This window comes from Podarcis muralis, chromosome 2 (genome assembly GCF_964188315.1).
Source record: "Podarcis muralis chromosome 2, rPodMur119.hap1.1, whole genome shotgun sequence".
Lineage (NCBI taxonomy): Eukaryota > Metazoa > Chordata > Lepidosauria > Squamata > Lacertidae > Podarcis > Podarcis muralis.
This window is the reverse complement of record NC_135656.1, coordinates 54,963,699-54,987,853: the sequence shown is the minus strand read 5'-3', so window position 1 is coordinate 54,987,853 and position 24,155 is coordinate 54,963,699. Positions and strand designations below refer to the sequence as shown.

Here is a 24,155-nt window from a genome sequence, read left to right as displayed (position 1 = left end):
AGGAAAACAAATGGCATTATTGGAGTTCAAGGACATATTCTTGCCAGGCAAAAACACGCAAGAAGGGTGCAAAGTGGGGCTCCTTGTGAGTATTGCCTAAGTGACAGCCCCAAGAGCCAGAGGAAGAGGGGCTCGGAAGGTTGCATTTCGCCCCCGCCCCAAGGTTTCCTACTGCTGTTTTATAGACTGGCCAGTTTGGCTTAAAAACAGTTGTATTTCCCTCTATCTCTAGCACTTGGCAGAGCTGTCCTTGCATCTGAAATTCTTCAGTCACAGGATATTGTTGCGGAATGGTGGAGGGCAGAGTACCAGGAAAACAAACGTTACAGGCGTTATGTGCACTCACTTGGAATTTCCATGGAAATCTTAAAATCACTTGGGTTCTCTGTTAATTTGCAATAGTGGAAAACTAGCAGAACAATGGTACTAGCTTGTAAGCATCTAAATTGTGTGAACTTTTAAGAACGCTTAAGAAGATCTTCTTTAATGCTACTAGGCCATGTCCCCCGAATAACTTTACTCCCTATGGTTCTTGCCCCTTCTCTTCAAAATTCCAGAGGCATTCATGTACACAATTCTTTCCCTCAAATAATTCTGGGTGCTGGAGTTTAATGGTTGCTGGGAATTGTAACTCTGTGAGAGGTAAAATACTGTGCCCAGAATGCTTTGCAGGAAAGAGCGAGCTTCAAATGTTCTTTAAAGGTATAGTGTGTACACAGCCTTTGAATTCATGGTCTTGAGACACAATTTGCGTACGTGTCTGCTGAAATGGTTCATTCTGAAGCAGTCCAGCGGTGTGTATTGAGTGGTGGCCTGCTGTTTGGTCTGCTTCTTTGTGAGCCAAAGGCAAATAATTGCACTCCTATGATGAGCTCTTTGAAAGAATTAATTGTACTAAACAAGCCTTGAGGGCTTTGTCTGTCTCATCACTGGCATTGTTTGTGCTCACTTGCTTGTCATTGATAATGACATAGCATTCTTGGGAAATGTATGTGTATGGCAAGGCACAGGAGAACCTGCCTACCTGAGAGAGTTGCTCAGAAAGCCCCAAGTGATAAAATAGTCTCCTTGTAGGCAAAGTCGTAATCTTATATAGTTCCTGCAGAATTCAATTGTTGAACTTAAGCCCATTGAGATAAAGGTGTGTGGTAGAACCTGACTGTTGCAGCCAGCAAAATCCCAACCTGTTGGGAAGTGTGATTTTTGGGAATGAAGTCTTTTGAAAACTAGAGGCTGGCAACAGTATTCGATGCCTGCGATGACTTTCTATTAGCTAGTAACTTTGAAACTGTGCAGTAGTATTGATACACCTTGGCCTTGATTTTGTAGAAGTGTGTACATCTGTACACTCCAAGTTACTGAATGAAATCCTGGAGCAGGATTACAGGTTGGGTAGGAGAGACTCCCTTACATCTCTTTGCCCTGCCCATTTTTTTCTGATGCTGATTTACCCCTCACATGGCTCCATTCCTTTGATTCCATGGAATCTGGAGTTTCTCCTATCTAAGGCAGTGTTCCCCAACCTTGGGCCTCCAGCTGTTTTTGGACTACAACTCCCATCATCCCTCGCTAGCAAGACCAGTGGTCAAGGATGATGGGAATTGTAGTCCAAAAACAGCTGGAGGCCCAAGGTTGGGGAACACTGATCTAAGGAGAGTGTATGTATCACACCATTGGGCTTTTGACCATTTGAGTGAATTGCATTTGTTTTTCTTCATGTGTTTATGGAAAACAAGTTACAGAAGTTGTACCAGTTATCTGAACACAAGAGGTAACAGTCTACGTGTCCAGAATTGACTCTTGGCTGCCCATTATCTCACTAGAGTTTTACTCTTGTATGTTGGACCAGTATTATACCTATCAGTGGGAAGGAAGGATAAACTCCCACCCTCTCCCAAAGGCCCTCTGGAAGATTGTGGAGTAGGATGTGGGGAGCTGCTGAAAAGTAGAGGAATTTCCTCAAAACCAGACTTGACATTCTAAGAGAAGTTGACTTAAGGAAGCTCATGGAAGGAAAGTTTCCCACCACCCTCTCTGTGCATTTTCAGAAGCCTCCCCCCCCCCGCAGCCCCCGCTCTCTAGAGCACCTTGGGGGAGGTGTGGCCTGATCTTCCTTAAGTTAATTTAGGATCCAAGCCAATATGTTGACATTTTTATTACCTAAACAGAGATCCAAGCAAACCAACTGTAATCTTGTGGGGGCCATTATCGTGCTGACGTATTTATAAGAGTATGGTGAATGATTGGTAATGTGATAGGCGTGCAGCATTAATGGCTGGCTAACCAAATAATACTAGGCAACTTCACTTGCTGCTGTTTCTGCTGCCGATTGCATCCTAGGCTAAGGCAAGCAGTTCAAGTATTTTGCTATAACTCTTTTAGGGCCTCCTCAGAACTGTCTCCATTCCACCTGACTGCACCAGAGGGAGACAGAGAGGGCCACCTCCATCAGCCTGTGTGGGACCGGCTGCCATTTGGCTCATCCCTACTTGGGATGGGCCAAAAGGATCTGCCAATCCTTGAACCTGGCGGAAATGTGCAATGTATTTGTGTAGGAGTCTAGTGAGTACCTGTGAATGTGTGGCACTGGGGGTGTGGCATAATATAAATTTCTGGGTTCTGCTATGCAGTTATTTCTACGTTTCTTTGAAAGCACAGTTCCAAGAGCCCCTTTAATTTCATTTTAGCTTCTGTTTCCGAGACCTTCCAGCCATGCTGGTCGAACAGATGCATGCTTTTATTTTTATTGCTTTGCAGGGGTTCCTTTGGGACAAAGCCTTGTGTTGACAGATATCAAGATGCTGCCACGTGACATGATGCTGCATTCCCACTTGACACGGCAGCTCGGGAGCTTTGCATGCCTCAACTTATTTTTGGCTCCCACTAGCATGCATTGAGTTGCTCATCCAAAAAGGAGGGCAGCTGGCCTGACTATTCATGGCCTGTGTTCTTTGGGATTGCAGTTGTAGGATTGCTCAGAAGCATCCAGCTGTAGCTGTGAAGTTTATTTCACGACCCTTCCTCCCACTTTTGGGTCACATTTGAAGTGTGCAAGCTCTGTGCTGCTTTTTTTATCTGAAATCTCCTCATAGAGGTCCTGATCATGCCTGTTCGGAATTTTACTTTGAACTTGTCTTTTTATATTTTGAATGGAGAACATAGCCACAATTTCGCCAGCTCGTGACCAGCAGTATAATCGCAGCCTTTGTGTTTTTCCACATGTGAGAGATTGCTATCTGGTTTAGAATTAGCATCTTATTGTGGCATAAACTGCCTGCAGTTCCACAGAATTCTTTCTGGTAAGATAATGGGACATAAAACTCGTGATATTTGAAATAGCCTGGTTGATGAGACTGCAATTCTAATAAAGTCCTCGGAGCATTCTGGAACTTTACAAATTGTAGTTCTCTTCTACTTGGAACGATCTGCATAAATACCCTATTCATTATTTAATTTTTATTCTTCTTAATAATTATATTTATTTGTCACTTTTTACATGAAGCCATTTCAAAGTGACTCACAGTGTAAGAATAAGAACAACAGTAAAACCAAACCTAAGAATAAAACACAACCCTAAAATGTTTATCCTTTTATTAATGTACAGGAGTATTCTCCTTCTGTAGATATTCTACTTGTTCCCCATGTCCCAAAATTCAGATGGGGGTGGGGGGTGGCAAACCCCAATTTCTGGGTGTGAAAATCAAGATTCAAAGAGCTCCAAGAATCTGGACTCGATGCCATAGAATTTAGTGCAAGCATCCTACCAGTTCAGTACTGTTTGTCCTTTGAATTTCAGGCCCAATATATTCTCTCTCTAGGCTCTGATGTGTTTGAGGATGAGACATATAGCTATCTTGGCAGTTCTTAAGATTTCTTGTTTATGACATGACATAATCTCCAGCATAGATGCTATATGCACAAATGAAGCAAAGTGAGAATGTGGAGGCTGAATTAGGAATGAAGTTGACTCACAGCTCTACTTTTCTAGTGTGGTTGGACAAGCCTGTTGTATATGAGCTGTACAGTGGTACCTTGGTTTAAGAACAGCTTAGTTTATGAACAACTTGAATTAAGAATACTGCAGACCCAGAAGTAGGTGTTTTGGTTTGTGAACTTTGCCTTGGAAGCAGAACGTGTTTTTCCTGTTGAGTGTAAATTGAGTCCCCCGCTGCTATAGGAAAGCACGCCTTGGTTTAAGAATGCTTTGGTTTAAGAATGAACTTCCGGAAAGGATTAAGTTTGTAAACCAAGGTACCACTAACAGCCTTTTTGTCTTTGACTGTTAGTGCTTTTTCTCCCAAGATAGTACAAGTACTGCACTGAACAGCTCCTGATGAACCAAGATGTAGAGAACAAATAGGACAGTCAAATTACTTTAAAAATAGTGTATGAGTTGCTGTATCTGCATTGAGGGATATTTCTTAAGGCTTACTGAGCTTTGAATAATAGGGCTTGTGGCATTTTCCTCTCGTCTCCATTTATCACTTCCTTGATACTCAGAGTGGCCTGTTCTTCGTCAACACATGTCCTTCTTCTTTTGCTCATAATGACATGTGTAAATTATTCAGAACATTTTGCAAATGCTAAGCTCCAAGTGAGACTCAGAGATGAAATGTGAATAGTGGGTGTTGAAGATTAACAAATATGACAAGCAGCAGCAGGGAACAGTCTAAAAAAGGGCTGGGCAACTCAGTCAAGCACCCAAAGGCCACATTGGAAATGCGTAAAGAGCCGGGGTTGTTATGAAACAGATGTTGCCTTATGCACGCACATTACATTATTTTTGCTCCAGACTTGCAGATGACCTTGTAGAAGTCACTAGCCCACGAAAAGTACTAGCCTGTCTGCCCACCCATACATGCCAGTGTAAATGGTGTGAATTTTTAGTCTTGATCCTGAGTCCTTGGCATGGCCGCTGTTGCACTTGGAAGAACGGGGAACTCCTTTTCTTGGCTGCATTCTCTAGGGAATGGAGGTTCATGCTGCAAACAAACAACCAGCCATCAATCCACTCATAAACTTTCTTCATCTCTGCAGCAGGTGGGATTTGGATCAGTGATTTCTGCACTGTTGGTTACTTCCAATGCAGAAGAGCGTGTCCAAAAGAGAGATTCATGAAGAAGCACAAGGTGGTGCTCCACTGAAAGCAGGCAGTACTGCTGCATCTCTGCATCAGGTGTAACAGGTGACAGCTAAATACATTACAGCAGTAGGGGTGGGTTTCAGTTAAGTTGTTGTGTACATAGAATGAGGGCTGCTCATGAAATGGGATTTCCCTCATCTCCTGTCTCTGAGTGCCCTCTGCGCCCTCTAAATCTGCTCTGGAGGGTTGGGAGAAGCCCCAGATCAGGTTTAAGGGGCATGGGAGAGGAGGAGAAGCGAGGGAGAGGGAAGTCCTGTTTCATGATTGGACATTGTTCCCTATGCACATAGTCCACTTAGCACTACTCTGAATTCTATCCTTGATTCCCGCCCCCCCTACACTTTGAATGTTTTTGGGTGTGAGATTTGCAGTCCTTTGTAGTGCATTTTGCTGTTTTCACACACAAACTAGTTTGCACAAGTACCGGTACTTTTGTGTTTAAATTGAAGGTTTCCACATAGCTGACTGTCAGGAGAGAATAAAAACCTCTGCATGAATTAATGTTCCTTGGTAAATCTCCACTGGTGGAGAGGAGTAGTTCTAATCAGTTATTTTCTCTTGCCAGGGGTTAGGATTGCATCTTAACCCTTTTTCTAAACCAAAAGGCCTAAATGTTGTAACCATTTTTCATAGGAAAGTTCCTTGATAACTTTATTTGCCCATTTCTGCCCAAATGACAATGAGGAGCCAAATACTTTCATCTAGTCTTTTCGGGTTTTTCCCCCATTATATTTTTGCTGCGTTAATGCAGTTGCTAACTCCAGATTTTTATTTTTTAAAAAAGCTTTTGCATTTTTAACATTTAAGGGGAAAATATATTTTCTTTCATCACCCTTCTCAGCAAGTTTCTGAACACATTGCACTGACTTGCACACATGCTAGTATTAAAGGAGCAGAGCTATCCTTCAAGACCAGGTTCTGCTAGCCTCGTATCTACAAGAATGAAAGTTCTGGCATGGCAATGGGAAGGAGTAAGATGCCCAGACCTGAATGTGAATGTATGGGGCAGATGCTTGTTCTGTTAGTAGCCTTAAGACCAACTGGTCCAAACTCAGCAGCCAATTCTTCTGTGCTTTAGGAGTAGAAAGTGCACTGACTTCACTGGAAACTTTTCCATTGAATGTTCTGTTGAATTAAATGGGACACAGATGGGAATTTCCATTGGAGAGCAGATTCCTGATGGATTGTTCTCCATCATAGTCTTAAGTACTGTTTCAGAAAGGAAGACTTCAAATCTCTTTTCTGCACTCAAGTGCACAGGAAGTCAAGTAGGAGAAACCATCCATGTATGTACCAATCAAGGTTCCAGGTATAAGGCATGCATGGAGGTCCACGCTGCTGTGTCACAGACCATTATGGCAAGGCAAGATCACCCCATCACCCAGCAAACTGTGTTTGCTTCAACTGTTCCTGCCTGGAATTTGTGGCAGATCTGCATGGTGGCAGTCTGAACTGTGAATGTCTACAGATGTCACATTATGAAACTAGGCTGTTCTTGGAGCCAACCTGTCCTCCTGTGATCCATTATCCCACAACCTCCTGCTCAGATCCTGCCAAACTTGCTAGATAATTGGTGTGGTAAACTGGACAAGGGTCTGACCTAATTCTTATGATAGTTAAACATCTAAAGCCCCTTCTTAAAACTTGTATTTGCTGCTGTTTTAAAATCAAACCATTCCTTCTGCCTTTCCTATGAGTGCAGACTTAAGCTTCATCCCCAACTAGGGTTAATTTTGTTCTAGATTAAATGGATTTGTTTTATGCTCTGATCATGCTACATTTCTCCCCCCCCCCCCTTCTGCTTTATCTTTTGCTGTTCATGCTTAGTTAGATTCCAGCCTACGACTGATTGTTGAATATGTGGGTGACGGTTAGCACAGATGAGAATGAACCATTATGCAGGTTTTGTGTATTACAGCAAAAAAAAACCAACACCTTGCATGCACAATTCCCACCTGTTCTGAGTTCATCATCATCAAAGGGTAGCATTTTTCCTTGGTTTTCTGAATAATGGGATTTTAATCCTTTTGCAAACCTTCCCTTTTGAATTCACTACAATAATCTACAAATTGCAGCACTGTGTCAGCAGAGAACACGAGTGCCTGCTCCGATCTCAGGCCTGCACAACTTGTAGCTACAACAACAAATGTTTATTCGGCTATTACGCCCATCATGAAGCACAACACAACAAAACAAATCAAATAAAACAGCGGACTCATACAAACCACAAGTAGTATAACACAGTTCACACACTCAAGGACGGATATTAGCCATTCATAAAAAAGTTTAAGATTAAGATTAAAAAAATTTGGCACTACACTAAAAACAATATCTGATGTCATTATAGAAAATTCTTGTGACTATCAATAATCAGCTAACATTCCGTTCCGTCTCTTGTGCGAGAGGACGGCTGTTAGGAATTTAGCAACCTGTAGGGTAATATAAGGATCCACATCTTGAAGTACCCAGGCAAGCTGTAAGTCTACTGGTTTGTCAGCCATAGGCTGGATTATGGGGTTTAGAATACTAGCACGGGCTGAACTGTACAAAGGGCAGATAAACATAACATGATGTAGAGATTCAGATGTTTTCATTTCACAAGCACACATTGAAGGGACTTGGCCCTTAGTGAATCTATGTCTCAGCACGTTTGTTGGAAAAACATTGAACCTAGCTCTAATGAAGGCATAACGGTGAGACACAGCCATAAGCGATGTTAAGTAGGACGGAGCGCGGTAGATAGGGGTTATGCCAAAATTTAACGGCGAGCAGGCTCCACCACCAGCTACGAAATTTTGGTATAGCTCCACAACTTGTAGCTAGTCATGTATGGTAGGCAGTCCACTGGGAGCTGCAAAACCTTCTGTTTGTCGTTGCTTGTCTAGGATTGCAAAGGTAATGGAGGTTGTCAAGCACTAAGGAGGCCCTAACATATGGCTGATGGATTGTCTTTGGTTTGGTGGGTCACAAGTTTTGGAGGTCTGTTCTAATGGCTGCTTTGCCAATGCAACAGCTTGTTAGGGTCCATAAGCCTTACGTTAATGTTTTCTTTTTTATTTCCATCTCTCCCCAGCATGTATATTATTATGAAAAGAGAACCTGACAGCCATGTCCTACATAAGCCTTTTTGAGCAGTTTCCGTATCTGACATAATGCTTGGTAGTCCTTTATGAGTGCATAGCAATGCTTTAGATGTAACTTTTGCTGCTGCTTAAGGCCAGTTGATAAAAGTTCCACAAGGCCTAAGGGGAGTCGGCAAGTCCATTCCGCTCTGTTATGTGTGTGGTGCAGTGATGGTGTGTTCTGCAAGTAATACGGGATGCACTCTTGTGATGGACACTCGGGAGCGAATGCAGATGTGCATTTGGAAAAAAGAAATACACACAAATTATGCAGGGAAAGGAAAGTTGCAACATCAAATCTGTGCTGGAATTGCAAAACTGTAGGTTGCAATGCGCATCCCAGAGGAGTACATAGCAAATGGCTTTAAAGGATATAGATTACATTCAAAGACCTTGGCTTCACGTTATGTAACAGCTGTCAATGATTTGAGAAGGGGGTTAATTTTCTACCAGAATCTCCACAGTCTCCCTTTCGTTCTGTTCATAGTAATGGAAGACTGCAGTTGTGGCTTTTGGCTTGGGTCCCACAGCAACCCCTTTCTGTACTCATCTATACCTGTCTTCCGTCTCTTCCTGAACTACTTTATCAGCGTAGGCCAGGAAGGCAAGCCAAAAGGGGGGGGGGGATGGTAACTAGGCTGAGTCTGGTCCACCTGTAAGCTTCCTGCTTTGAAGATCTCCCTAAACTCATTGGATCCAGAGAAAGTACTGATCGGGCTTTCAGAAGAGTGGCCTGCCTTGCCATCATCGTATATCCCAAGCACAATGTCACTGCCACCGGCATGGACTCAGCACCTCCCCTTACCAGTGAGGAGCCAACGGGTAGATCAGACAGTGAGCCCGTCCCGTTGTTTCCACCTCTGTCTCCAAGAACATGGAGTTGACCATGCTGGCATGAATAGACCTTGAAAACTGCTTACTGGTAGGAGTGCCTGCTTGCCCAGTCGTGATACTCAGGAAAGCAACTGCATAAATGTCTGCTCACCCTACTCTTCAGAAGGGGACCTTAGAGGGCACATCAAGCGTTGGAACAACGTCATAGCTTATGCCCAGCCATGTATTGTGGAGCTCTGCCACACCTTATGATCCTGTAGCTTGTAGCTTGGCTTTTGTTGGGATGCTGTGCTGATTTTTGGAATAAAGCTTTTTAATCACAGCACCCAAGTCGAGAGTCCAAGTTTTGAGTCAGCAAGTGGGAGCAAGAAGAGTTGGCCTGAATAACAGAGGGCTTCAAACAAACGTTCTCCAAAAGTGCAATGCTGTTTTCTGTCGCCCACCCCATATTTTTTTTACAACAATAGTTTGTATGAGAAGTTGAGCTTTGCTACCACTACATGGGTTATGTCTTTGGAACTTCTGCAGCTGTCTCTTACATCTGTCTGCCACATTTTCTTTTAAACCTCATGCCATCCTTAGGCAGTGTATTATGTGGGTTGGCTGCATCCTTTATGGCACAGTGCAGTGCTGCTTAATTGTCTGCCTGTCACCCCACTTAGCTGAGGCTTGTCACTGGTTAGCCACCAGTTGAGGAAGAAGAGGCCATTTCCTCCCTGTGGGTTGTGTACCATGCAAGTCTGACTTTGTAAAAGTTTGTCTCAGATGATAAAAGAGTTCTGGCAGTTAATAAAAATGTTTGTTAACGAGTTTCATGGGAGTTAAAAAAAAACTTAGGAGGAAATCTTGTATTGTGTCGGACTAACTCTTTAATTTTATGGTAGCATTGTCTTAATGTGTTAAGGTTTATGTAGTACGTACAAACAACAAGGAATATTGTGGCACCTTTTAACAAATTTATTATAGGATACCCTTTTCTAGAGTTGGGTCCAGCCTCCCCCAAATTGAACGTAACTTGTATCCCCAGATATTCAAACACTTCTACATATAAAATGAAATAGATCATGAAATATTGTTACTGTACACACTGACCGTTCATATACAATACGTCAAATAAAAACAACACTTGATTCCCTTGGTTTAAACCACACATCCTGCCTCTCCCCTCCCTTGCTTTATCTATCTTCTGGGAGCATGATTTGGGTGGAAGGAAAAATCTGGGAGTGGCAGAAGAGAATGGGGAGGGTGTGTGTAGGCAAAGGGAGCAGAGGGTGGATAGCCAGTTCCCTAATCTTACTCTTACAGCTGCATTCTCTTTTTTGAACATACACTTGTCCATGTCATTGAGTTCCACCAGCAATGCATTGTCAAGTGTTTGGAGGTTGTGTAGAGATGCACAGTAGTTTTGGTCCTGGGAGTCATACTCTTTCTTGGTTTAAGTGAGATCTGGATAGATGGCTGGCTTGTGGGCTTTGATGTATATTGTCCATACCACATAACCACAACATGAATTCTAGACAAAGGGGTTGTTGTTTTTTTTGAGGTGGTGATTGGTACTGTATGTGCCTGCTTTTTGGTTCATCTCACTTCTGCTTTTAAATAAAAACAAGTTGCCTCATTTTTACTGGCGGAGCTTCCTCTTCAGCTACTCTCAGTGAAATAGTAGGGACATGATGCTATATCCTTTTTTCTTTTTTTAATATTGGTCCCGTGCCAGGAACTGATTTTCTCATCCCTTTTAGAAGCAAAACAAAACTGTAGAGTGGGCTTAAGTGAAGTGTCTCCTCACCCTGAGAGTGTGGAGTATTAAGGGCCTTCATAGAAGGGGCCCATACCCATTAAAAGAACAATAAGATTGGTTGTCCCTCTTTCAATATATATTATATAAATGTATGAGGATAAGATAAATGCATCGCTTTGTGGGGAATTAAAATGATGCATCTGTGCTTACCTGCCTGCCTTGTAGACTTTTAAAGAAATGGAGTACAGTATGGGAAAACTGAATCATTAGAATGGTCTTTTCTGCCCAATTAAATCCTAATTGCCCAATTTTATGATGCATTGCTCTTGGAGGTGCCTTTATCAGCTGGAAGGGAGCACCAAATTTCAAAGGGATATTTTTTATGTGTGTCTTTTCCAGGAAATAAGCAACACATTGTGGCACCTTAACAATTTTAAAAGGCATATTGTGACATAGGTTTTCCCCCTGGGCCAGAATCCACTGGAAACATGGATGACGTGGCCACCTACCTAAGTATATATGTACCCTGATTAGAGAGGCAGGAAAATGCTTGCCAGAAAGTGACACTGAAAGGAGTCGTAGTGCTGTGAAGGGATCTCAGAACAACTCTTTACAAACTGTGGTTCCTAGGATTCGTATAAAACTACTTTAAATGGATAGTGTGCAGGTGAGCTGTGTGCAAGGTGGTTTCTCAGGAACTCAGTTCTGACACCTCTCTGGTGGGCGCCATTGCCATTATAAGAGAACAAGGGAGGAGCTCATGGTGAGTTCCAGTACCTCTTTTTGTAGAAAAATAGCACTGTTCAGGGAAGTTTTTAATGTATGATATTTTAGTGTTTTTTGGTTTCTATGGAAGCCGCCCAGAGTGGCTGGGGAAACCCAGCCAGATGGGCGGGGTACAAATAAATTATTATTATTATTATTATTATTATTATTATTATTATTATTATTATATTATTATTATTATTATTATTATTATTATTATTATTATTATGTATAAAGCCCTTTGCATATTGTACTGTATCACATAGCTTAGTACGTGCAACTGCCCACTGTCCTAGGGAAACCACTTTTAAGGTGTCTTCTAGCTTCCTGCAATCCTTGGTTGTGCAGACTTGACTGGAGAGAGATGACGGGTGGCTTTTCAGATATCCAGCTTTTGTCAAGCAGCAGCAGTATTTCCTTCCTGTGCTTCCAACTTTTAGCAGAGATTTTTATTCCTGCCTTCAGGGGATTAGAAGTCTTGCAGGCTTCTATTCAGTAGTTAAAATACACATCTAATGTGGGATGTATTCAAGCCCCACTGTGGTAGGGCAGATCCAGCGTTAGGTCATATGAGGAACTGCCAATGTAAATGTACCTTTCTACTGGGATTGGTTATTAGCTAATCAAAAAAGCCTGTAATCATCCTGTTAACAGCCTGTAATTGTAACTCTGCATCCTTTCTAGTGCCTTAACATAAGAAGAAATAGCTGGATCTGGTCTCTTGGGGTGGAGGGGGGGGGGAGGCTTATTAGAGGGGGAAGAATTACCTCATATTTGGCAGTTTCAGCAGTGAGAGCTTTTTATTTTATCTTAAACTTGCAGCTGGTGATGAGGGAAATTCACTGGTAGCTGGGCATCATCAAAGGCAGCGGAAGGTGGAGAGGCCAGAAAATGTAGCAGAAGATTTCCTCCTTTTAACTAAAGTTGCTGCTTACTGGACTTGAAAGTTGCTTGGGATGAGAAGGATTTGTTTGTACAATCCCTTTCCATATAGGTACCACCACAGAGATACTTAAAATCACAAGGGGGGGGGGGGGAGAGAAGCAGGTGGGTGGTGGGATGAGGCTGTCCTGCCTCCCTAGGCAGGACATTAAGCTCGAGGTCCCCTTCACAGGGCGCGTTTTTAGGTGCACACAAATACGACACCTACACATAAGGTTGTTTCTGTCATGCCGGTAACACTCATTGGGAACTGTGACTGGTTTTATCTTTCAATGTGGATACACCTGGTAGAGGGGGGACGTGGGTGGCTCTATAGTCTAAACCACTGAGCCTCTTGGGCTTGCCGATCAGAAGGTCAGCGGTTCAAATCCCCGCAACAGGGTGAGCTCCCGTTGCTCGGTCCCAGCTCCTGCCAAACTAGCAGTTCAAAAGCACACCAGTGCAAGTAGATAAATGGGTACCGCTGCAGGAGAGAGGTAAATGGCGTTTCCATGTGCTCTGGTTTCCATCACGGTGTCCCGTTGCGCCAGAAGCGGTTTAGTCATGCTGGCCACATGACCCGGAAAGCTGTCTGTTGACAAACACCGGCTCCCTCAACCTGAAAGCGAGATGAGCTCCGCAACTCCAGAGTCGCCTTTGACTGGACTTAACCGTCCAGGGGTCCTTTACCTTTGTACCTACACCTGGTAGCAGAGCCAGGCTTGCCGTAATGTGTGAAATGTCCCTTTAATCTGCTTGAGTCTTGCAACTCTTGACCCACACTCCCTGCAGCTCCAGGGTGCGCTGGAGGTACTGATTGCAGTGTGTGTGTGTGTGTGCGCGCGCGCGTGCGCGCGCGCTGGCTGAGGTGGGTTGCTCAAGTTCTGCTTCTTATAGGAACCAGGAACTGCAGGGCTAAAAACAGGATGCTGGGAATCTGCCTCTCTGGACCAAAGCATGATTTCCTTTGGATGTCTAAAAAACGTCTTTTAAAAAAATCTTGGAACTGCCTCTCGTGCTCAAGCATAGGATATAGGAACCTTCCTCCCACAGGTTCCTGGCTGTGAACAAGTTGGAGTTGGAGTCAGATGTGCTGATTGAAACCCCCAGTAAACCCCACGCACAGAAACATCATGAGTCAGGCCCTTTAGAAAGGGACATTTCATGGGAAGCTAGTGATATATGCATGCTTACTTTCTGGCTTGTGGTGCATTTAATTTTGCAAACTTTTCTGTCAAACCATGAAGGTTATTTAGCAGCTTCTTCAGATTCTCAGTCCTTGAACTTTTGCCATGGAATACTGTTGTCCTAGAGTAATATGTCGTATTAGATTCTTTTGCTTCAGAGAGAGATTTTTCTATCCCTATTTGGTTATGATGGTGTTGTGGACATTGCAAAGTTCACTACGCATCAGCTGTGACTTGCATAATACTAATCTGACTTTTTGTTCATAGTTGTTTGGTCAAAAGCTTGCAAGGAGTGTTAATTCTTAATCAGGTTCCTGCCTGAAAGGCAAGAAACTGTATTGTATTCCTGAATAAGCCCTTTGACTAGAGCAGGGTCAAATATACTGATCACTGGGCATTATGCCTCAACTCCATAAGTATGTGGCAGTGTCTACAATATTTGTCAGCTTCATCCACTGTCATAAATACACTGCAAAGGTAATCTGTAATATTTAATATCCAAAGTATTTTTGTTTTTGATGTGGGAAGATGGAAAATAACTCTTTATGCCGGTTCTTTTGAATCATAGAGTTGGAAGGGACCCCAAGGGTCATATAGTCCAACTGCTGCAATGCAGGAATCACAGATAAAGAATCCCTGACAGATGGCCACCCAACCTCTGCTTACAAACCTCCAGTGAGAGTCCACTACTTTCCAAAGTAGACCGTTCCACTGTCAGAAATCTTTTACTGTCAGAAAGTTCTTCTTAATGTTTAGTTGGAATCTCCTTTCTTGTAATTTTAATCCAGTGGTTTGGGTTCTACCCTCTGGAGCACGATTCCTCATAAGGCTTGGTTTCCAGATGCCTTATCATGAGTCCCATCCCACCACGTTTCAGCAATGTCTATTACAGTGGTACTTCTAGTTACGAACTTAATTTGTTCCAGAGGTCTGTTCTTAACCTAAAACTGTTCTTAACTAGAGGCGTGCTTTCGCTAATGGGGCCTCTTGCTGCAGCTGCGGCACACAATTTCCGTTCTCATCCTGGGGCAAAGTTCTCAACTTGAGGTAACTCTTCCAGGTTAGCTGAAGTGTTTGTAACCTGAGGCGTTTGTAACTCGAGGTACCACTGTATATCATATTTGCTATTCCCAAGTTTATATTTTTTGTTTCCCATGCTCTGTGCATTAGTATAGAGACAGTTGAAACCGTGAGTCATTCCCTCCAGCTACTTCCTTATTGTTTTTTTGCTGCCTGATAGCAGGTTTCTGTTCCGCTGCCCCAGTTTCCTGTACACCAGTGATGTTATTATCCCAAGCACTTGATGTCCCTCTGTCCTCTGAAATATTATCTCCCTCCCTCTCACAATTCAGTTTAAAGCTCTCCTAGCAAGCACATTCTTGCCAACTCCTGAATTGGAGATCTGTTGTGGCAGTGTTTCTCCAATTTGTCTCCCTAGCTATTGTTGGACTACAATTTCCATCATCCCTAGCTATCAGGGCCAGTGGTCAGGGATGATGGAATCTGTAGTCTAACAACAGCTGGAGACCCAATTTTGAGAATCATTGTTAGGGGAAGTAGATCTACAATCTTTAAGTGAAAGTAAACTTAAAACAACTTTAATCCAAGTAAAAACAACTTTAATCCAGGATTCTGTACTAAATAACTCACATATCTTTCATACCACCACATTGCTTCTCCAAAATACTTCCCCAAAGTGAGTGTTGCCAAGCTAACTATGTGATTATGCAATGGCTGGCTATATTTGGGTGGGGCTGGGGATGAGTGGTAGTCATTCACTGCCTTCTGCAATGTGTTAAACTGGGATTTCCCTGCCAGTTATCTGGCTATGTGTAGAGCCTGGAGAGAGGGAAAGTGATAGACATGATGAACTTGTACGCTCTGGCTCCTTTTCCTGTTGTAATTTCACAGACTTCTTCAAATGTTGCTTTCTGCTCTGTGCATCTTTCTGTGAACATTTGGCTCTGGTGCATTTTTTTATGTTGACCTTTCTAGTCTCTTGAGTGGTTTGCAGTTGTGACTGCGTATTTAAAGAGCAGATTGATTAATATATATATAAAGTTTTCACATGATCTCAGCTAAATGTTTTCCAGCTGGTAACATAACATAGCTTTTGGTCTTTTCTGTAGAGTCAGGTGATTCATAAAAATAGAATCAACAGGACTGCCAAGCTTCAAGAAAGGTGTGCTATACCTGCAGGACCTTACCTGTAGTGGTGGCGATACTGCATCAGATGCTTGTGTTCTCATCAAATTTGAGGTTTGCACGAGGCATTTTATTATGTCTCTTTGGATCAGCTATGTTTTCTGTCCAATATTTGTCAGCTGTTTGAGTGCAAGTTCATCATCCACAGAGTGCAGTGCTGATTCATTCTATGTTCATGCTGATAACATGCAAAGCCGTAAAGTGACTGGAGCAAAACACTATCTGAGGGATCACTTAAAAAGTGAGTTGAGATACCTTTTGGTTATGGAAATGCAAATAATCATTTAACTAGTAGCCTGCTAGCATTCCTTTCTCAGATGTGTTCTTTTCAGGAATGGCAATCTTGGAAATAATTCTGTTGACTTTTAAGGCGGGGTGGAAATCTGTTCAGTAAAATCTCTGGGCAGGGGCAGTTTCCATTGTGTCGGTAGCGTGGGGAGAACTTCTCTTTTGTGCAAACCCTGCTTCTCACCCTGCAAAACAACTGCAAGGATGTGCCAGCAAGCGCAAGCAGCATAGCTTCAAACTGGAATCAGTCTGTGCTCCTTCTTCTCTTCTTTTTCCTTGCCAAGTCCAGTAAGGAGTAAAGTTCCCAGCAGCGAACAAAGCGGCAGAACCAAACTTGTTTCTACAGCCTTGGGTGTGACTTCCTGGAAATCCCCTGCATGTTCCATCAGGTCAGGCCAAACAGCGGAACAGGTTAAAGGGCTGCTGGTTGTCCTTCCTGTGAACCTGGAGGGGGCTGGATTTGTGCATGAAACAGAATGAGGTGCAAATGAGGTGGTGGCGTCTTGAGGTGGTAAGACAAACCATATTACTTGGTCTGCAAGTGGGGGAGGCCATGTTTAATGTTCCCCACAACTCCCTCTTTTTCTACCTACAGGGTTATTTTTTACCTAAGGCAGACTTCAAAAAATGTCCTTCTGCAGCCTGAAATGATACAGATCACTTTACCACATCATCATTTCAGACTGCAGGTAGGGAAACCACATTTTTGTTATGTATATATATTTAAAACAAAACTTAAAGTGGTGCTGCTTTTCTTACAGCACTGAGGTTGTTGTTGTTGTTGTTTTTAAAGGGAAACACCTTTTCTAAATAAATAATGCTTACTACCTGGAGCCTGAAGTGGTGTAATCTACTTGACATTCTGCTACATCCTTTGGCTGGGCTAGTGGAGCATCCCTGTGCCTCATTGGCATAGAGGTTCTCTGTCGCTGCAGAGAGCAGTACTAGTGGAAGCTGCATTGAAGCAGATTTCTTCTAAGCATTCTAACAAGAGCTTTTTGACAGTGGAATAGCCTGCTGTGGGAAGTGGTGGCCTCCCCTTTGCAGGAGCTATTTCAGCAGAGGCTGTAGTTGCAGCCTATATGGAGCAAGGGGATTGGAACAGATGACCCTCCAGGGTCCATTCTAACTCTTTGATTCATTTAATCAGAGTGTCTTGGAGATAAGTGCTCTGTGTTAAGCTTGATAACCTGCAGCTTCTCAGTTAAAATAATGTGTTCAAACTTCAACAGAGTCTAGTGAAACATATATCCAGTATGTTGAGTTAGCTGGTGCAAAAGAGCAGAAGTGACTCTCCTAAGATCTCAAATATTACTTACACTGTGGGAGTTTAATTGGTACTTCTATAGTTTGGTAACTGGCTATGTCAGATTTCCTCCTATATTGAAACAGGAAACTGCCTATCTATTTTTAAAGCCATGCTGGGGGCATTTTCAGGGCCCAAGATAGATCATCTTTGATGTTAAAAACTGCTCTGGTTATCTGTCTTGAAGGCACCAGTGCTTTTAAATTTTTATTTTAAGACCCGGTGTTTTTGAACTGAAGTGTGTGGCAAAGCCTCTTTTACAGCAAATACAGTTGCATCCTGTTCATAGCATCTTTGGCTACCTTTCTACCCTGTTGTGGTGGACACACTTCTTCGGTTCTTTTTTATGCCTGTTAATTGCATGGAGCAACAAAGCAATTATATATGCAGTGTGATGAATAGGACTAGTATGGCCTTCTGCGGGTGGAAGTGACGGGAAGGTGGGGGGCTGGGGGTGGAAGCTGTACCAAAATCTGTACAGCTTGTTCACTTCAGCACTTCTAATGAATCATCTGTCCCTTTCTCCGCCACGTCTGAGCAAGCTGTCACAATGAAAGCTGTTACCAGCAAAACCGACTCTGCTTTCTTACTTTGCTTTCTTGGGTTGTGTTCCTTGGCGGCAGCAGATGATTAAAACTTAATCCCAGAGACCTCAGCACCTGTTTCCTGGGGAATTGCAGGAGGAAGGGAGAAGGGTGACGTGGAATAACTTTTCTTTTTTTCTCTTTTTTTTTTGCTCTTGCAAATCAGTTTTAGTGTTGGGATAGCTACTAGGTGACAGTTCATGGACTGCTCCCGCCACTGTTGCGACCCTAGAAAGTTTAGGGAGTGGGGGTAGCCTAAGACTTGAGACCTTCCTATTACATGCAGGAAGTTGCATGTTTTTAAACAGCAAGTTAGGATTTCCTTTCAGTCTGTGGGTGCTAGATGAGCCAGCAGCCTGTGTGGTTCCTGCATGCTAAGCTGTTGGGCAAAACTGTGCTACATATGGTGTTAAGAAGTATGTGAAATGTTGTGGTGGGGTGGGGTGGGGCAGGGAACAAAGAGAATTAATGAAAGCAGGAGAGCTGGGGATAGGAGGAGTTGCAGATTCATTTTCCTTTGCCTTAATCACAATTTAAGACACATGGCTTTTGATGTATCCATCAAAATTTTGCATGAAATTTTTGATGGAGCCTGAATAAAGCCTTAATGATCAGCTTATTTTTAAAATAGTTTTATACATTTAAGGGAGTCCTGTCTTCTTATTTTTTGTTTAAAGTAGCACCCCCCTTCCCTACTAACTGGTGCCCTTAAAAGTAATTTGTGGTTTGAGTATCGTATAAAGGTAAAGGGACCCCTGACCATTAGGTCCAGTCGTGGCTGACTCTGGGGTTGCGGCGCTCATCTCGCTTTATTGGCCGAGGGAGCCGGCGTACAGCTTCCGGGTCATGTGGCCAGCATAATAATAATAATAATAATAATTTATTATTTATACCCCGCCCATCTGGCTGGGCCTCCTCAGCCACTCTGGGCGGCTTCCATAAAAACCAAAAATACAGTAAAATATCACACGTTAAAAACTTCCCTGAACAGGGCTGCCTTATGTTGTCTTCTGAATGTCAGGTAGTTGTTTATCGCTTTGACATCTGCTGGAAGGGCGTTCCACAGGGCGGGCGCCACTACCGAGAAGGCCCTCTGCCTGGTTCCCTGTAGCTTTGCTTCTCGCAATGAGGGAACTGCCAGAAGGCCCTCGGCGCTGGACCTCAGCGTCCGGGCAGAATGATGGGGGTGGAGACACTCTTTCATGTATACTGGACCGAGGCCGTTTAGGGCATGACTAAGCCACTTCTGGCGAACCAGAGCAGTGCACGGAAACATCGTTTACCTTCCTGCCGGAGCGGTACCTATTTATCTACTTGCACTTTGACGTGCTTTCGAACTGCTAGGTTGACAGAAGCAGGGACCAAGCAACAGGAGCTCACCCCGTCACAGGGATTCGAACCGCCGACCTTCTGATTGGCAAGTCCTAGGCTCTGTGGTTTAACCCACAGCGCCACCCGTGTCCCATTGGGTATCGTATATGTATTGGTAAATGGATGCTAGAAAATCATTGCATTCAGATATCACCATACACCATGGCATGATACATGTTTGCATGCATTATATATATAAAAATCCCCATCTCCTCTCTTGAGTGATGCTTAGAGACTTTCCTGAACTTCCTGTTCCTTGCTTCTAAATAGGCCATTGTCTTGTTATCTTTTCCTATTTCTACATTGGAAGAAAGTCCCACTAGCGTGCCGGAAATTCTTAATTTTTGAGGGCCTTTATGGTGATCATATTAACTATTTACTTGTATAATTAGTCCTGTTCAGTTGCATAACTGTCCTGTCTGCTCCCTCAGCCATATGGAAACTTCTTGCTACTCGGCTGTGTATTACAGGAAATAAAGACATTTTCGGTCCGTTTCTTGCAAGAGAGGGGAGGCGGGAGAGGAAGGAAGGGTAATTTTCCTGTGTTCCAGTCAAGGCTTCTGCTTCTGAAATGTATTTTGCCAGTTCTTTTATTTTGTAACCTTTAGGGCATCCATCAAAACTAGTCTGCCAAGTACTTTCCTCATTAAGCTTATTAGGGCTGCTTTTGTACCATGGAGCTAAGGATGAATGGCATAGCCAACACGATGTCCTCCAGATGTTCAGGACCAGAACTGCCAACTGATCATTGGACATACAGGCTGGGGCTGATGGGTGTTGGAATGCACGACAGCCAGGGGCCACAGATTCCTCAACACTGCTTTGCAAACTTCACTGGAGGTGCTTCCCATTGAACTCAATGTGACTTCCTTCTGAAGAGGCATGCATTGGCTATCTCTGGTATAGTTGGAGATGAACCTCATACAGGACTATATTAAATTTGGTTCTCTTAATGTTCCAAAGCTGGAAATCCCAAAATACACCTTATCCTAAAAGTTGCCAATTAACAATGCTAGCATGGCTTTTCATATTGGGTTGGCTTGCATGCCCTGTTTGATCCTAATATCCTAATAATAATAATAATAATAATAATAATAATAATAACCCATCTCAGGCAGCCATAGTTGGAAAGTCTGGGAATGTTCTATGGGATGGTGGGATGCTTCTCGCTCTTGGTTTGAATGGCAACCAGCTCAGCTATGTCCAACTCATCTTTGGTCATTGCAACTGTGGTAAAAAAATCAAAGCAAGGTATTTCAGTAATCAAAACAGTTTCTGCTAATAATTAGGGCATTGATCTCTGTTCTGATTCTTCATGGGCCAGAACTGTTGTTGCTGCAGCTCTCTTACTCAAGGTTAAAAAGGTATAGGAGAGGTAAACACAAGGCGGCATCTTCAGTTATTTGGGATGGGGAATCAGTGGTTTCTTTTTCACTTGGCCCTTATCTATTTATTTTACTAGGAATCTGAAAGTTTACTTGCTGAGAACCTATTATATACCAGAATTCATTCTACCAGTTGGAGGACGATAGGTGGGTTGGAATTTTTAGGGGAGACTTAGTTGGAGAGGGATCTATCTGTTGATTTTTGCTTATCATCGCTCACCTGGTAACATTTCCATATTGCTAGGGGTCTTCTTGGAAGCTTAGCTGTGGGAAAAACCATTTAGAGGGCCTTTTCAGCAGATGAAATAAGTACGCTATGCAGGCACTGGTTCTCCCTGGCATCTAACCCTGCCCACCACTTGTGTTACCCAGTCCCAGCATGCACGTTCTTAGGTTTTGGGCATGCTTGGTTTGTGCCTGTCTCTGCATAGACAGTTTTATTGATCAGTCTGAATGGCCTGCTTGAAAATAGTGTTTCACCCCTCCTACTTTCTAGGTTTCTGACTTGAGAGAGAATGTGACCATAGATAGTGGTGTCTGAGCAGCACAGCACGCCTGCCACTTCCAGTTAGTTTCGCAGTAATCACAGGAGATTACTGCATACCAGTATATTGTTTGAGTATGTTTAAAAGCACAGCCTCTTTCAGAATCTTCTTGAATAACACATTTTACACTAAGGGAGGAAAATATATGAAACATTTTTTTTGGAAGGCTGTAAAGCAGTAGGGCTGAAACTATGATTCAGAAGAGAAGGTCTCCAGCAAGAAGCAAAAGGTGGCTAAGGCGGGAATCCTATGGACACTTACTTGTGAGGAAACCCATTGAACTAATCAGGTTGATTCCATTGGGTGACAACAAAGTTCTAGTATTATGAGAAAGGGAGAAGAAAATCTCTCTACAACATGAGTCATTTTATAAGCTTCCCATCATATCCCCACATAGTCGTCTTTTCTCTCCCCCCCTGCCCCCAAAACAAATGCTTTTAGCATTTGGGAACAATGCGGAAAAATGTGGTGGTGTTGATGATAATGCCTGTGTACTTCCCGAACAACTTGGGAACAATTCAGGAAGAGGTGATGGTAATGACTATGACTCTACACTGGGTTTCCCCGCGACAGCTTTCGACCAATACCTGCTGTATGGCATGCTGCTGGAACAGGAAAGAGTTGCCTTATCCTTTCCCTCATATTCACCTGAGACCCTTCTCAGTATCTGTCTGCTCCAGATTGCACTTCTTTTTCCATGTGTGGTAGGAAGAGTTGCCTCTGGAGCTCACCTTGATTTTTCTTTGAAAGCAATGTTGTGGCTCATGCCCTTACAGAAGCTCCTGATAGATGCAAGTAAAGTTGTTTAATAGCCTTCCCAACATGTTTAGGTCTATGATAGAATGGAACAAGAAATCAACTTCTGACAGTGGTAAAGGTAAAAGGTAAAGGACCCCTGGACGGTTAAGTCCAGTCAAAGGCGACTATGGGGTTGTGGCGCTCACCTCGCTTTCAGGCCAAGGGAGCCAGCAGGATTCCCTGCCCAGTGTTGAGAGTACGTAACTATAACTACCATCTGATGTCAAAGAGGCACTAAATTATATCTTCCAGAGCAGTGTTTGGCTAGCATAGACTGTTTAATGTACTGTATATTGCCTTCGCTAGGAATAGAATACCTCATTGTTTGTTGTTACTAGAGTGTATCCTATGACTTTGCATGCAGTTTCTTTGACATGCTTGAATTAACTAACCATAAAATTGTACTCAAAAGAGCCAACCAGTTTATCAAAGGGAAAATTTGTATCACAGTGACACTCAGGCCAGGGGTAATGGCTTGATTAACAGGTCAAAGCCTACTGTACCTTCATAACATAAAATCATAGAATCGTAGAGCTGGAAGGGACCACATGGGTCATCTAGTCCAGGAATCTTTTGCCCAATGTGGGGCTTGAACCCACGGCCCTGGGGTTAAAAGTCTCATGCTCTACCAACTGAGCTATCGCAGTGGTCATTGTGATTACTTTGCATGTCTCTCTTGTGCATGTTTGGCTCATTAAATCACTCATTAAGTAGAGGGTGAGGTTGAACTTGGTAACAACCCCTTTTCCCTCTTTATTTCTTACTATGTTCACAACTGGAATGACAAGAAAAGGAAGTAAGCTCCTTTTTCTGGATATGCCCCGTGAGATGTCAGAAAGCACCTAGTGTTTGCTGTCTTTCTGGACAGGTGCTCAGATTTTTATCAGGTTCTATACCTTGAAGGAAAATGAAGAAGAGGAAGTGGTTAGCAATTGACTTTGCCGAAGGGCATTCCAAATTGGAAGGAAAACACGGCACTAGCAAGTATGCCTGTTAGCATGAGTTACGGTAACTAAATGGGAAAGGCAATTGACACACTTAAGTTTAGGTTTCTCAAGAGAGAGAAACTGCAGTACTTTGTATGAAAAGGCTGGGGGTGCTGCAGCAAAAATAGCATCTGACACTGTGTGGGGTAGTTTCATTCTTGAAATCACCTTCATGGGGAAGCAAGTTCTTTTCAGTAATATGGGCTCCCCCCCCAAACCCCCCCCCCCAACAACCTTGGAATTGCAGTAAATGTTGATTTATGACTAGGATTGTTATAATAGTTGTCGGATTATCCTGTCCAACTCCAAATTCCCCTCTCTGGGGGATGCTAACTATTCCTTGCCAATAAAATAAACTTGTTTCTGAATGGTAAGTGATGGGTTTTTGTTGTTGTCTTTTTGCAAAGAGTAATATAAATGAGGACACCAGCAAGCTGCTGCTGTAGCCTCACTGCCAGAGTCTCAGCGTTGCTGTGCAGTGGTACACAAAACTCCTGTCTGAGGCTGATGATTGAAGGAGTTCAAATCAAGTACAAGGGGGGAAAAATAAGATTCACGGTATCAGACCTACTGCATGTTTCAAACCATTTGTCCTCTATTGTACAAGAAACCCAGCGTGTGAAAGCACAGAAAGCGTTTTAAAGTTAATGACTAAGAGGTACTTGACACAGCTGTTTTTTTAAGTGTATACTTGAAAGCTTTAAGGCATGGGTAGGCAATCGAAGGCCTGGGGCCTGGATCCGGCCCAATTGCCTTCTAAATCCGGCCCGTGGATGGTCTGGGAATCAGCGTGTTTTTACATGAGTAGAATATGTCCTTTTATTTAAAATGCATCTCTGGGTTATTTGTGGGGCATAGGAATTTGTTCATTATTATTGTTTTTTCAGATTATAGTTGGGCCCCCCACAAGGTCTGAGGGGCAGTGGACCGGCCCCGTGCTGAAAAAGTTTTCTGACCCCTGCTTTAAGGGTAGA

At 43.1% G+C, this 24,155-nt stretch overlaps 1 protein-coding gene across 9 annotated transcripts in view; it reads left to right on the top strand.

The window, feature by feature from the left end:
* Positions 1-24,155, top strand: part of ARHGAP26 (Rho GTPase activating protein 26) — a 204,690-nt gene that overhangs the window by 1,728 nt on the left and 178,807 nt on the right. The gene's annotated exons all lie outside the window — the stretch shown is intronic.